Here is a 14,612-nt window from a genome sequence, read left to right on the forward strand (position 1 = left end):
AAAAAATGTCTCTGAGCACTATGGGACTCAACTGCTGAGGTCATCAGTCCCCTAGAGCTTAGAACTACTTAAACCTAACTAACCTAAGGACATCACACACATCCATGCCCGAGGCAGGATTCGAACCTGCGACCGTAGCAGTCGCACGGTTCCGGACTGAGCGCCTAGAACCGCGAGAACACCGCGGCCGGCTGCAAGGGAATAGTTCCTATGAATATGCATCTGCAAACGCATGGTGTACGTGCAACGACAATAAATCGTCCCGGGACAAACTACAGAGATGCATCGCATGCACGTCACAACAGAATGTTCAAAGCGCCCTCCATGGGGTGCGATGCACGCCTTCACACGTCGCGTCACAGGTCGCCGTACTCTTTCACACATTCCACCCGCTCTCCGAAAAGCGTGACAGGCGTCGTGAACACGTTGTTAAGGGGTCTGCGCATCAACAAGTGGCTCATCATACACAGTGCGTTTCAGATGACCTCAGAGGTAAAAATCCAGGAGGTTTAAGTGCGGCCGCCTAGCAGGACACACTTCAGGTCATGGGCGTCATATCCAGCGACTGGGGAAGATGTTGTTGAGGCGCCAGCGAACTGCAACGTGGAACTGGAGTGTAGTTTCCTCATGCAGAAAGCGTCTCACCTGTCGTGTTGCTAAAGGTACATTCTCAAGCAGTCCAGGCGGAGTACTCAGCAGGGAGCGGAAGTACGTTCCTCCAACGATGCGTTGGGGAATGATAACCGGTTCAACTATGTGGTCACCGAGAGTCCCCGCCCACACATAGATGCTGAACCGAAGCCGGTGGGACGCCTCAACCATTCCTTCAGAATTGTCTGTAGCCGCAGGTGACGACTACTCAAATTGGTGATGGCAGTTCTGCTGAAGATTGCTTCGCCGGGAAAGAGGAATAATGCCATCTTCGATGGCTAGGTGCGAAAACCATCGACGAAGTTTTTCCTGTAGAGGGAAATCCGCCGAAGATAATCCCAGCACTAGTAACAGATGGTACAGATAGTAGCGCCTGTAATGCAGGGAACACATAATCGTACTTTGGCTGACATCATGTTGGCGGGACACTTGCCTGGAGCTTGTATTCTGTAGAACTGGGTCCACCATATCTGACATATGCACCACCTCCTTAGACGTTCGTCTGTCTGAAAGAACCCGTAATGGAACAAATTCCTAAGAAATGGGCCTGAGATGTTGTGTGATGTGGTTGGTGTCTGCGAGGATACTTGCTTTGGTATAGGTCTGCAGCCTCTCGCCCGTTTTCATCTGCTGGACCATACGCAACACCGTCTAGGCTTGTTCCCAAAATGAATACCGGACCATTCTGGTGCTTGAAATGTGGTGCATCAATCACACAGCCCCCAACACGCAAGGAACACACGGCACGTGGTTAGATAAACTGTGGTCATCGGCGCCATTTCTAGATGCATATGCCTAGGCAAGCAGTAAAGGAAACAAAAGAAAAATTCGGAGTAGGTATTAAAATCCATAGAGAAGAAATAAAAACTTTGAGGTTCGCCGAAGACATTGTAGTTCTGTTAGAGACAGCAAAGGACTTGGAAGAGCAGTTGAACGGAATGGACAGTGTCTTGGAGGAGGATATAAGATGAACATCAACAAAAGCTAAACGAGGATAATGGAATGTAGTCGAATTAAGTCGGGTGATGCTGAGGGAATTAGATCAGGAAATGAGGCACTTAAAGTAGTAAACGAGTTTTGCTACTTGGGGCGCAAAATAATTGATGATGGTCGAAGTAGAGAGGATACAAAATGTAGACTGGCAATGGTAAGAAAAGCGTTTCTGAAGAAGAGAAATTAGTTAAGATTGAGTATAGATGTAAGTGTCGGGAAGTCGTTTCCGACGGTATTTGTATGGAGTGTAGGCATGTATGGAAGTGAAGCGTGGACGATAAATAGTTTAGACAAGAAGAGAATAGAAGCTTTCGAAATGTGGTGCTACAGAATAATGCTGTAGATTAGATGGGTAGATCACATAAGTAATGAGGGGGTACTGAATAGGATTGGGGAGAAGTGGAGTTTGCGGCACAACTTGACAAGAAGAAGGGACCGGTTGGTAGGACATGTTCTGAGGCATCAAGGGATCACCAATTTGGTACTGGAGGGCAGCGTGGAGGGTAAAAATCGTAGAGGGAGACCAAGAGATGAATACACTAAGCAGATTCAGAAGGATGTAGGTTGCAGTAGGTACTGGAAGATGAAGAAGCTTGCACAGGATAGATTAGCATGGAGAGCTGCATCAAACCAGTCTCAGGACTGAAGACCACAACAACAACAACAACAACCATAACATACATCGGCCCTTTTTCCTCTGTTTTCAGTCAGGAATCGGTCCTTTGAGTGTTACACTTTTATTAGTATTCAGTTTGTATATTTGATATAAGAAGCGGGACTTTTTCACAAAAGTGACGTTTACATATGTTAATTAGAATATATATGTTGAATTTTATACTTAAATTATTTAAGTATTAGAAATGAACGGAAAGAATAATGACCAAAACTTGATTTAATTTTGTGATTACCAGTCTCATGAGCACTGTGTAGTCTACGCTTCATGGAAATGTTCGTAGAAGATCTGCGTTTGTTTGAAAATCTGGTTACACCTGGAATCCAGCTCACTGCCGCCGCCTCCTCACAAACACTCACCAAACAAGGCGAGCGAGACGCTACCACGAAGGCAAACAGCTCGTCGAAAAACATGAACATTATTTCAGCAATTTAACATGTTTCGATAGCGTGTGAGTCGCTTTGCTGGAGAATTTTTGGGAGTTGCATCGAACTGCTCTGGGAGATGTATATTGCAGTTCTGAACTTCAAGTGCCATAAATACAAAGAAAAAGACTGTGTGTACCATGAGAATGTTCTACCATCAGACAACAAAATGAATTTGAAAAACATTTCTCATTAAGCTTGTTATTTCTTCCCTGTGACCAGCACCAACTTGCAACTTTCAATAAGCAGTTTATTCTCACGAGCACTGAACATATTAAGCGCTCTCTGCTGGCATTTTCCTCTGCCAGTCTTCCTGTCTCCGTTCTTGGTACGTACACTCGTGCAACTCTTTACAAATTACCACCTCATATTTTTTCTCTGATCGCTGCTCTTATCTCACTGCATGTACCTGTGCTTCTATAGTTTGCATTATCACCAACTGTATGAAATTAACGGCATTTTAGGTAAACGTTGTACCACCAGGAGACAAGAAAACTGTAAAAAATTTATTTTAAGGATCGTTTAAACAATTAAAAAAAAAGCACTCCGTCATCAGGCCACAAATGGCCCATCGGTACCATCCGACCGCCATGTCACCCTCAGCTGACGATTTGGATAGAAGGGGCGTGTGGTCAGCACACCGCTTTCCCGGTCGTTATGATGGTTTTCCTGGACCGGAGCCGCTACTATTCGGTCGATTAGCTCCTCAATTAGCATCACGAGGTTGAGTGCACCCCGAAAAATGGCAACAGCGCATGGCGTCCTGGATGGTCACCCATACAAGTGCCGGCCACGCCCGACAGCGCTTAACTTCGGTGAGCTGACGGAAACCGGTGTATCCACTGCGGCAAGGCCGTTGCCGTAGTAGCAATACCTTCACACCAATAAGTTCTCACAGATCAACGACGAAGTATACAAGACAGTACAGCAAACAACAAACATTTTCCAAGGTTTTATTGCGGTTCCAGGCTCATCTACATGTACATGATTACTCTGCAAAATCACAATTAAGTGCGTGGCAGAGGGTAATCGAACCAACTTCAACCTACACTCCTGGAAATTGAAATAAGAACACCGTGAATTCATTGTCCCAGGAAGGGGAAACTTTATTGACACATTCCTGCGGTCAGATACATCACATGATCACACTGACAGAACCACAGGCACATAGACACAGGCAACAGAGCATGCACAATGTCGGCACTAGTACAGTGTATATCCACCTTTCGCAGCAATGCAGGCTGCTATTCTCCCATGGAGACGATCGTAGAGATGCTGGATGTAGTCCTGTGGAACGGCTTGCCATGCCATTTCCACCTGGCGCCTCAGTTGGACCAGCGTTCGTGCTGGACCTGCAGACCGCGTGAGACGACGCTTCATCCAGTCCCAAACATGCTCAATGGGGGACAGATACGGAGATCTTGCTGGCCAGGGTAGTTGACTTACACCTTCTAGAGCACGTTGGGTGGCACGGAATACATGCGGACGTGCATTGTCCTGTTGGAACAGCAAGTTCCCTTGCCGGTCTAGGAATGGTAGAAAGATGGGTTCGATGACGGTTTGGATGTACCGTGCACTATTCAGTGTCCCCTCGACGATCACCAGAGGTGTACGGCCAGTGTAGGAGATCGCTCCCCACACCATGATGCCGGGTGTTGGCCCTGTATGCCTCGGTCGTATGTAGTCCTGATTGTGGCGCTCACCTGCACGGCGCCAAACACGCATACGACCATCATTGGCACCAAGGCAGAAGCGACTCTCATCGCTGAACACGACACGTCTCCATTCGTCCCTCCATTCACGCCTGTCGCGACACCACTGGAGGCGGGCTGCACGATGTCTGGGAAGTGGCGGTGCGGTCCCCTACGGCACTGCGTAGGATCCTACGGTCTTGGCGTGCATCCGTGCGTCGCTGCGGTCCGGTCCCAGGTCGACGGGCACGTGCACCTTCCGCCGACCACTGGCGACAACATCGATGTACTGTGGAGACCTCACGCCCCACGTGTTGAGCAATTCGGCGGTACGTCCACCCGGCCTCCCGCATGCCCACTATACGCCCTCGCTCAAAGTCCGTCAACTGCACATACTGTTCACGTCCACGCTGTCGCGGCATGCTACCAGTGTTAAAGACGGCGGTGCACAAATGCTGCGCAGCTAGCGCCATTCGACGGCCAACACCGCGGTTCCTGGTGTGTCCGCTGTGCCGTGCGTGTGATCATTGCTTGTACAGCCCTCTCGCAGTGTCCGGAGCAAGTATGGTGGGTCTGACACACCGGTGTCAATGTGTTCTTTTCTCCACTTCCAGGAGTGTATTTTTCTATGGTTCTACTCTCTAACAGCGCGCCCGAAAGCGAGCACTTAAACCTGTCTGTGGGAGCTCTCATTTCTGTTATTTTATGAGGGTGATCGTTCCTCGCAATGTAAGTGTGAGCCAACAGAATATTTTCGCATTCGATGGAGAATTTTAGTGATTGATATTTCAAAGCCGGCCGAAGTGACCGAGCGGTTCTAGGCCTACAGTCTGGAACCGCGCGACCGCTACAGTCGCACGTTCGAATTCTGCCTCGGGCATGGATGTGTGTGATGTCCTTAGGTGAGTTAGGTTTAAGTACTTCTAAGTTCTAGGGGACTGATGACCTTAGATGTCAAGTCCCATAGCCATTTGAACCAATTTTGTGAAAGATTCTGCCGCAATGAAAACCGCCTTTGTTTTAATGACTGCCTCCCTAACTCACGCATCATGTCCGTTGCACTCTCTCCCCTATTTCGCGATAGTGACAACCGAGACGCTCTCCTTCGAACTTTTTCGATGTCCTCCGTCAGTCCCATCTGATGTGGAACCTACATCGCAGAACAATACTCCACAAGAGGGTGGACAAGCGTGCAGTACGCAGTCGCTTTAGTCGACAGCTCGTTTTTTCTAACCGTTCCACCAATAAATCGCTCTCTTTGATTTGCTTTACCCATAACATTAGGGATATGATCGTTCCAGTTGAAGTTGTTCATAATTGCGATCTCTAAGTATTTAGTTGAATTTACAGCTTTTAGATTTGTGTAGTTAAAACCTGTTCTATATGGAAAGAAGTTATCACCCCATAAGGTATTCAGTATCTGTTCAAGATAAAACAATGATGTTTCAACATTAGTCATGTAGTCATGACACTTCGTAATGATGTGGAACGTGTCAGGTTAATGAAAGATGTCTGTACAAGATATTACATTACACACAATATTGCATGACACTAATGCTTAAGTTAGTTTTTTCCCTTCCCTTAATTTATATCTAAAAATTCAGCCAATGAGTAGAAGGAGTTGTCATCTAGAAATTCTTTTAATTTATTTTTAAATGTTGGTTGACTATCTGTCAGGTTTTGGTGCTGTTTGGTAGGTGACCAAAGACTTTTGTGGCAGCATAATTTACCCCTTTCTGTGCCAAAGTCAGATTTAACCCTGCATAGTGAAGATCATCCTTTCTCCTGGTGTTATAGCCATGCACACTGCTATTACTTTTGAACTGGGCTGCATTATTAACAACAAATTTCATAAGTGAATATATATACTGTGAGGTTAGTGTGAGGAACCCTAGATCCTTAAATAGATGTCTGCATGATGACCGTGGGTGGGCTCCAGCAATTTTTCTGATTACACGTTTTTGAGCAATGAATACTTTTCTACTCAACGATGAATTACCCCAGAATATGATACCACACGAAAGGAGTGAATGAAAGTAGGCATAGTAAGCTAATTTACTGAGATTCTTATCACCAAAATTTGCAATAACCCTAATAGCATATGTAACCGAACTCAGACGTTTCAGCAGACCATCAATGTGTTGCTTCCAGTTTAACCTCTCATCAATGGATACACCTAAAAATTTTGAAAATTCTACCTTAGCTACAGACTTCTGTTCAAAGTCTATATTTATTACTGTAGTTGTGCCCTTTACTGTACAGAACTGTATATACTGTGTTTTATCAAAATTTAAAGAGAGTCCGTTTGCTGAGAACCACTTAATAATTTTGTGGAAAACATCATTTACAATTACATCACTTAGTTCTTGGTTTTTGGATGTTATTACTATACTTGTATCATCAGCAAAAAGAACTAACTTTGTATCTTCATCAATATGGAATGGTAAGTCATTAATGTATATCAAGAATAGTAAAGGACCTTATACCGAACCCTGTGGGACCCCGTGCTTGATAGCCCCCCAGTTTGAGGAATCAGCTGTTGTATTAACATTACATGAACCACTTATTTCAACTTTCTGCATTCTTGCAGTTAAGTATGAATTAAACCATTTGTGCACTGCCCCCCTCAAACCATAATGATTTAGCTTATCTAAAAGAATTCCATGATTTACACAGTCAAAGGCCTCTGAGAGATCACAAAAAATAACAATGGGTGATGTCCGGTTATTCAGAGCATTTAATATTTGATCAGTGAAAGCGTATATAGCATTTTCTGTTGAAAAGCCTTTCTGAAAACCAAACTGACATTTTGTTAGTACTTTATTTTTACATATATGGGAGGCTACTCTTGAATACATTACTTTCTCAAAAATTTTTGATAGAGCTGTCAGAAGAGAGATTGGGTGATAGTTGCTGACATCCGACGTATCCCCCTTTTTATGCAGTGTTTTTACAATGGCATAATTCAGTCTATCGGGGATAACACCCTGCTCCAGAGAGGTATTACATACGTGGCTGATAATCCTACTTATCTGTGGGGAACAAGCTTTAAGTATCTTGCTGGAAAAACTATCAATTCCGTAAGAGCTTTCACTTTTCAGTGAGTTTATTATTTTACTGATTTCAGAGGGAGAGGTTCCTCAGTTATGCGATTTCCCATCTTCACCTTTGCACGTGTTTCGTTCAGACAGATCTTTATCAGATTGATGAGTTTCTCTGCTACACACTACTTAACCTAAATTAACCTAAGGACAAACACACGCCCCCATACCCGAGGGAGGACTCGAACCTCCGCCGGGACCAGCCGCACAGTCCATGACTGCAGCGCCTCAGACCGCTCCGCTAATCCCGCGCTGCTGAAAGGGCAATACAGTATGTAAAGGGATATGAAAAGCTAATAGTCATGGGAGACTGGAATGCAGTAGGACTGGAAGGAGTAGAAGAAAAGGCTAAAAGGAGAATATGGGCTCGGGACAAGGAATGAGATAGGAGTAAGACTGATTGAGTTCTGCAACAAGTTTCAGCTAGTAACAGCGAATATTCTGTTCAAGAGTCACAAGAGGAGGAGGTATACTTGGAAAAGGTTGGGTGATACGGGAAGATTTCAGTTAGATTCCATCATGGCCAGAAAGAGATTCAGAAATCAGATACTGGATTGTAAGGCGTATCCAGGAGGTTACAATTATAGTAATGATGGAGAGTAGGCTGAAGTTTAAGACATTAGTCAGGAAGAATCAATAAGCAAAAAAAGTGGAATACTGAAGTACTAGGGAATGACGAGATATGGTTGAAGCTTTCTAATGCTATAGATTCAGCAATAAGAAATTGCTGAATAGACAGTGCAGTTGAAGAGGAAAGGACATCTCTAAAAAGGGCCATCAAAGAAGTTGGGAAAGGAAACGTAGGTACAAAGAAGGTAATTGCAAAGAAACCACAAGTAACAATACTTCAATTGATCAATGAAAGAAGGAAAAATGTGAGGACATCGAAAAAGAAATGATTGTCGCAAGAACAGACTCAGCATACAATAAAGTCAAAACAAGCTTAGGTGACATTAAAAGCAAGTGTGATAACATCAAGAGTGCAACGGGAATTCCACTGTTAAACGCAAAGGAGAGAGCGGATAGGTGGAAAGAATACATTGAAAGATTCTATGGGGGAGATAATTTATCTGAAGTAATAGAAGAAGAAACAGGAATCGATATACACTCCTGGAAATGGAAAAAAGAACACATTGACACCGGTGTGTCAGACCCACCATACTTGCTCCGGACACTGCGAGAGGGCTGTACTAGCAATGATCACACGCACGGCACAGCGGACACACCAGGAACCGCGGTGTTGGCCGTCGAATGGCGCTAGCTGCGCAGCATTTGTGCACCGCCGCCGTCAGTGTCAGCCAGTTTGCCGTGGCATACGGAGCTCCATCGCAGTCTTTAACACTGGTAGCATGCCGCGACAGCGTGGACGTGAACCGTATGTGCAGTTGACGGACTTTGAGCGAGGGCGTATAGTGGGCATGCGGGAGGCCGGGTGGACGTACCGCCGAATTGCTCAACACGTGGGGCGTGAGGTCTCCACAGTACATCGATGTGGCCGCCAGTGGTCGGCGGAAGGTGCACGTGCCCGTCGACCTGGGACCGGACCGCAGCGACGCACGGATGCACGCCAAGACCGTAGGATCCTACACAGTGCCATAGGGGACCGCACCACCACTTCCCAGCAAATTAGGGACACTGTTGCTCCTGAGGTATCGGCGAGGATCGTTCGCAACCGTCTCCATGAAGCTGGGCAACGGTCCCGCACAGCGTTAGGCCGTCTTCCGCTCACGTCCCAACATCGTGCAGCCCGCCTCCAGTGGTGTCGCGACAGGCGTGAATGGAGGGACGAATGGAGACGTGTCGTCTTCAGCGATGAGAGTCGCTTCTGCCTTGGTGCCAATGATGGTCGTATGTGTGTTTGGCGCCGTGCAGGTGAGCGCCACAATCAGGACTGCATACGATCGAGGCACACAGGGCCAACACCCGGCATCATGGTGTGGGGAGCGATCTCCTACACTGGCCGTACACCTCTGGTGATCGTCGAGGGGACACTGAATAGTGCACGGTACATCCAAACCGTCATCGAACCCATCGTTCTACCATTCCTAGACCGGCAAGGGAACTTGCTGTTCCAACAGGACAATGCACGTCCGCATGTATCCCGTGCCACCCAACGTGCTCTAGAAGGTGTAAGTCAACTACCCTGGCCAGCAAGATCTCCGGATCTGTCCCCCATTGAGCATGTTTGGGGCTGGATGAAGCGTCGTCTCACGCGGTCTGCACGTCCAGCACGAACGCTGGTCCAACTGAGGCGCCAGGTGGAAATGGCATGGCAAGCCGTTCCACAGGACTACATCCAGCATCTCTACGATCGTCTCCATGGGAGAATAGCAGCCTGCATTGCTGCGAAAGGTGGATATACACTGTACTAGTGCCGACATTGTGCATGCTCTGTTGCCTGTGTCTATGTGCCTGTGGTTCTGTCAGTGTGATCATGTGATGTATCTGACCCCAGGAATGTGTCAATAAAGTTTCCCCTTCCTGGGACAATGAATTCACGGTGTTCTTATTTCCAGGAGTGTAGAAGAGATAGGGAGTCCAGTGTTAGAATCAGAATATAATAAAACTTTGGAGATCAAATAAGGCAGAAGGGATAGATAACATTCTATCAGAATTTCTAAAATCTTTGGAGGAAGTGGCAAGAAAATTACTATTCACGTTGGTGTGTAGAATGTATGAGTCTGGCGACATACCATCTGACTTTCGGAAAAGCATCAGCCACACAATTCCGAAGACGGCAAGAGCTGACATATGCGAGAGTTTCTGCACAACTAGCTTAACAGCTCATGCATACAAGTTGCTTACAGGAATAATATACAGAAGAATGGAAAAGAAAACTGAGAATGCGCTAGGTGACGATCAGTTTGGCTTTAGGAAAGGTAAAAGCACGAGAGAGGCAGTTCTGACTAACGGTTAATAATGGAAGCAAGACTAAAGAAAAATCAAGACACGTTCATAGAATTTATCGACCTGTAAAAAGCGTTCGAGAATGTAAAATGGTGCAAGACGTTCGAAACAATAAGGGGAGACGGATCATATACAATATGTACAGCAGCCAAGAGGGAATAATAAGAGTGGACGACCAAGAACAAAGAGTGTAAGAGAAGGATGTAGTCTTTCGCCCCAACTGTTCAATCTGTACATCGAGGAAGCAGTGATGGAAATAAAAGAAAAGTTAAGGAGTGGAATTAAAATTCAAGGTGAAAGAATATCAATGATGCGATTCGTTGATGACATTGCTATGCTGAGTGAAAGTGAAGAAGAAATACATGATCTGCTGAATGGAATGAATAATCTAATGAGTACAGAGTATGGATTGAGAGAAAATCGAAGAAAGATGAAGATAATGCGATATAGCATAAATGAGCATAGCGAGAAACTTAACATTAGGATTGTTGGGGGCGACGTAGATGAAGTTAATGTATTCTGCTACTTAGGCAGAACAATAACCAATGACAGACGGAGCAAGGAGAACATAAAAAGCGGACAAGCAGTGGCAAAATGGGCATTCCTGGGCAAGAGAATTATCAAATATCGGCCTTAATTTGAGGAAGAAATTTCTGAGAATGTACGTCTTGAGTTCAGCAATGAATGGTAGTGAAACTTGGACTGTGGGGTCCGCCCCGATAGCTGAGTGGTCAGCGTGGCAGATTTCCGTCCTATGGGCCCGGGTTTGATTTCCGGCTGGGACTGGGATTTTCTCCGCTCAGGGACTGGGTGTTGTGTTGTCTTCCTCATCATTTCATCCCCACCCGGCGCGCAGGCCGCCCAATGTGGCGTCGAATGTAATAAGACCTGCACCAAGGCGGCCGAACCTGCCCTGTAAGGGCAGTCGGGGAAAAAGAGAATCAAAGCATTTGAGATGTAGTGCTACGGAGGAATGTTAGGAATTAGGTGCAGTGATAAGGTAACGAATGAGGAGGGTGTACAGAATCGGAGAGGAAAGGAATATGTTGAAAACTTTCATAAGGAGGACACTATGATAGGACATATGTTAAGACATGAGGGAATGACTTCCGTGGTACTAGAGGGAGCTGTATAGAGCAAAAACTGTAGAGGAAGACAGAGATTGGAATACGTCAACAAATAATTGAGGACGTAGGTTGCAAGTGTTACTCTGAGATGAAGAAGTTAGCACAGGAGAGGAATTCGTGGCGAGCCGCATCAAACCAGTCAGAAGAAGGGAGTGGGTAAGATACGCCATATGAGGTCCCAGATAATAACTGTCTGTCAGTAATGATGACGTGGAGTAAGTTGAGCAACATTTTATTGGGACAGCTACTCGATATCTTCATGTGACCGCTAATAAGCAGTAATTGATAATGTCAACACTATAACGCTCCCTTATTAGTCAAGCCTGGAAGTGCAGCATGGACGGGGGATGAGTGTTGTGTGTCCACAGCCCCTCACTGCGAACTCAGGGGTGGCTTTCCACACAAGGAATGCGTAGGCAGTGATGCTGCCATGCAACACTATGGCAAGGAGCTGAACCAAATTGGTAGCTACGTTAGTGCTACCTTATAAGTGGAAATATCTATCTACATGACTACTCTGCAATTTACATTTAAGTGCTTGGCAGAGGGTTCATCGAACCACAATCATACTATCTCTCTACTATTCCACTCCCGAACGGCGAGCGGGAAAAACGAACACCTAAACCTTTCTGTTCGAGCTCTGATTTCTCTTATTTTATTTTGATGATCATTCCTACCTATGTAGGTTGGGCTCAACAAAATATTTTCGCATTCTGAAGAGAAAGTTGGTGACTGAAATTTCGTAAAAAGGTCTCGCCGCGACGAAAAACGTCTACGCTGTAATGACTTCCATCCCAACTCGTGTATCATATCTGCCACACTCTCTCCCCTATAACGCGATAATACGAAACGAGCTGCCCTCTTTTGCACCCTTTCGATGTCCTCCGTCAATCCCACCTGGTTAGGATCCCACACCGCGCAGCAATATTCTAACAGAGGACGAACGAGTGTAGTGTAAGCTCTCTTTAGTGGACTTGTTGCATCTTCTAAGTGTCCTGCCAATGAAACGCAACCTGTAGCTCGCCTTCCCGACAATATTATCTATGTGGTCCTTCCAACTGAAGTTGTTCGTAATTTTAACACCCAGGTACTTAGTTGAATTGACAGCCTTGAGAATTGTACTATTTATCGAGTAATCGAATTCCAACGGATTTCTTTTGGAGCTCATGTGGATCATCTCACACTTTTCGTTATTTAGCGTCAACTGCCACCTGACACACCATACAGCAATCATTTCTAAATCGCTTTGCAACTGATACTGGTCTTCGGATGACCTTACTAGACGGTAAATTACAGCATCATCTGCGAACAATCTAAGAGAACTGCTCAGATTGTCACCCAGGTCATTGTTGTTTCTGACGATGGAGCCTAACAACAGCAAGCAATACGTGGTAGGAATCCCGAGTCCTTAATGATAAGGTCGCCACTTACTTTGTCACAGAGTGATGAGCGTCGAAAACGTGGGCTGCAGACGGGACTCCACTCACAGTGTGATGAAGAATCAATGTAGACGGTGAAAGGGTCCTGTACCCACCTTTCATTACTCCGGTAGCCCATTTTCACGAGTATTTCTCTTTCCTTCCTTGTTTCTCTTTTCTCATAATTATCATAGTGGCGTGATTGAATGAATGTGGTTGTGTGTCACTTTGCTAGACGGTGGCGTAGTCTGCTGCAGAAAGTCTGCGATAGTCGTACAGATTCAGCAGCAGTTGTGCATAATAGCTAACTCTCGTAGTGGTCAAGTAGGCAAAGAGGTTTTCGCTTCTTGTGAGAAATCCACCTGCGTTAGGTTGGTGTCGGAAATGGCATCTTTGGATTTTCCGGGCCACGCGGAGCGTGGAAGAGGCTGGAGGAGAAGCGGGAGGCGGTCTGCCGCCGGTACGGGAAGCGTCCACAGCTGTGCTCCAGTCGGAGAAGAGTGAGTTAGACTGACCGCGTGGCGCGCTGTTACTTGGCGAGGGGAGAGCTGTTAGCTTTTGGTCTCGCTTTTCAACTCTGAAAGATTGCGTTGCCTTGTCGCAGCGAGGAATGCGAAACTTTGGCAGATTTTTCTTTTAGTAAATTTCTGTAGCAGACTTGGATCCACCGGAAGAGGTGTCGATAAGAAGTGTCGATAAGAAGTGAGCACTCGCTCCTGTATGAATGTCTGTTTGCCTTCAGCAGTGCCTGTATAAGCTTTCATTTTTCTAAATGTCAATAGCATTGCCTTCTCGTAAATTTTGCTTGCTTTATGTCTCTTTCGCCCGTGGGGAGCAAACCACGTGGTTGAACATTAGAGTTTGTTGGGCTACCGCCATCACTAACTGTCCGATCTCGTGTTTGTTTTAGAGAATGTTAACTGTTCATGACTGTGTGATGTGATATTGTTGCAAGTTGGCCACGATACCTAGAAACTGCGTCCCCTCAAACCACGTGGGCAGGCGGGTGTACCGCGAAACGTGTACCGTTTCACGAGTTATTGCGATCAGTTGTCAAGCATCAGCAGTTGTATGAATGATTCAAGCCAATGATTTTATGTGTAGATTATAACGGTGAATGTATCGATGCTTTTCGTTAATGTTTTAGGAATTAATGTTATCAGAAATTGTGTACATGCCTCCTTTTTCATGTCTTAAGAATAAATGATTTTATCTACAATTTTCTCTTGCATTGCGAGGTTACGTTTTTGCACCTACGTTACTCATCTCGTAGCTTTCCCGTTAGCATATCTAACGCGTTTCCTTACGCACAGGTCCAGTGATTACTCTCCCCTTGTATTTTATAAGAAATGCGTTTTTTTCAGGTCTGTTGCTGGGAGCTGATCTTATGGAGTGTTCACGAATTTTCTATTTTATTTTAAATGTTTGATTGTCGTGAACAGTGCACGGCCAATACTATTAATTACATCGTATCCGCTATGAGCGACATCACAACGTATGTATTTTTGTGAGTTTTTGGTCTGTGATCAAATTAATTTATTTTCCGACTCGACCAAACCTTCGATTAGTTGTATGGTTAGAGTCGGTGGCGACCCTAATCTTCTCACGTTAACTTCACAAGCAATA

At 45.5% G+C, this 14,612-nt stretch overlaps 1 protein-coding gene and 1 pseudogene across 1 annotated transcript in view; both read right to left on the reverse strand.

Annotated features, from left to right (window-relative positions):
• The window catches only part of LOC126294954 (uncharacterized), a 607,599-nt gene that overhangs the window by 334,884 nt on the left and 258,103 nt on the right, over nucleotides 1-14,612 (reverse strand). The gene's annotated exons all lie outside the window — the stretch shown is intronic.
• LOC126295556 (5S ribosomal RNA) lies at nucleotides 3,486-3,603 on the reverse strand (annotated as a pseudogene).

Source organism: Schistocerca gregaria, chromosome 11, assembly GCF_023897955.1.
Source record: "Schistocerca gregaria isolate iqSchGreg1 chromosome 11, iqSchGreg1.2, whole genome shotgun sequence".
Lineage (NCBI taxonomy): Eukaryota > Metazoa > Arthropoda > Insecta > Orthoptera > Acrididae > Schistocerca > Schistocerca gregaria.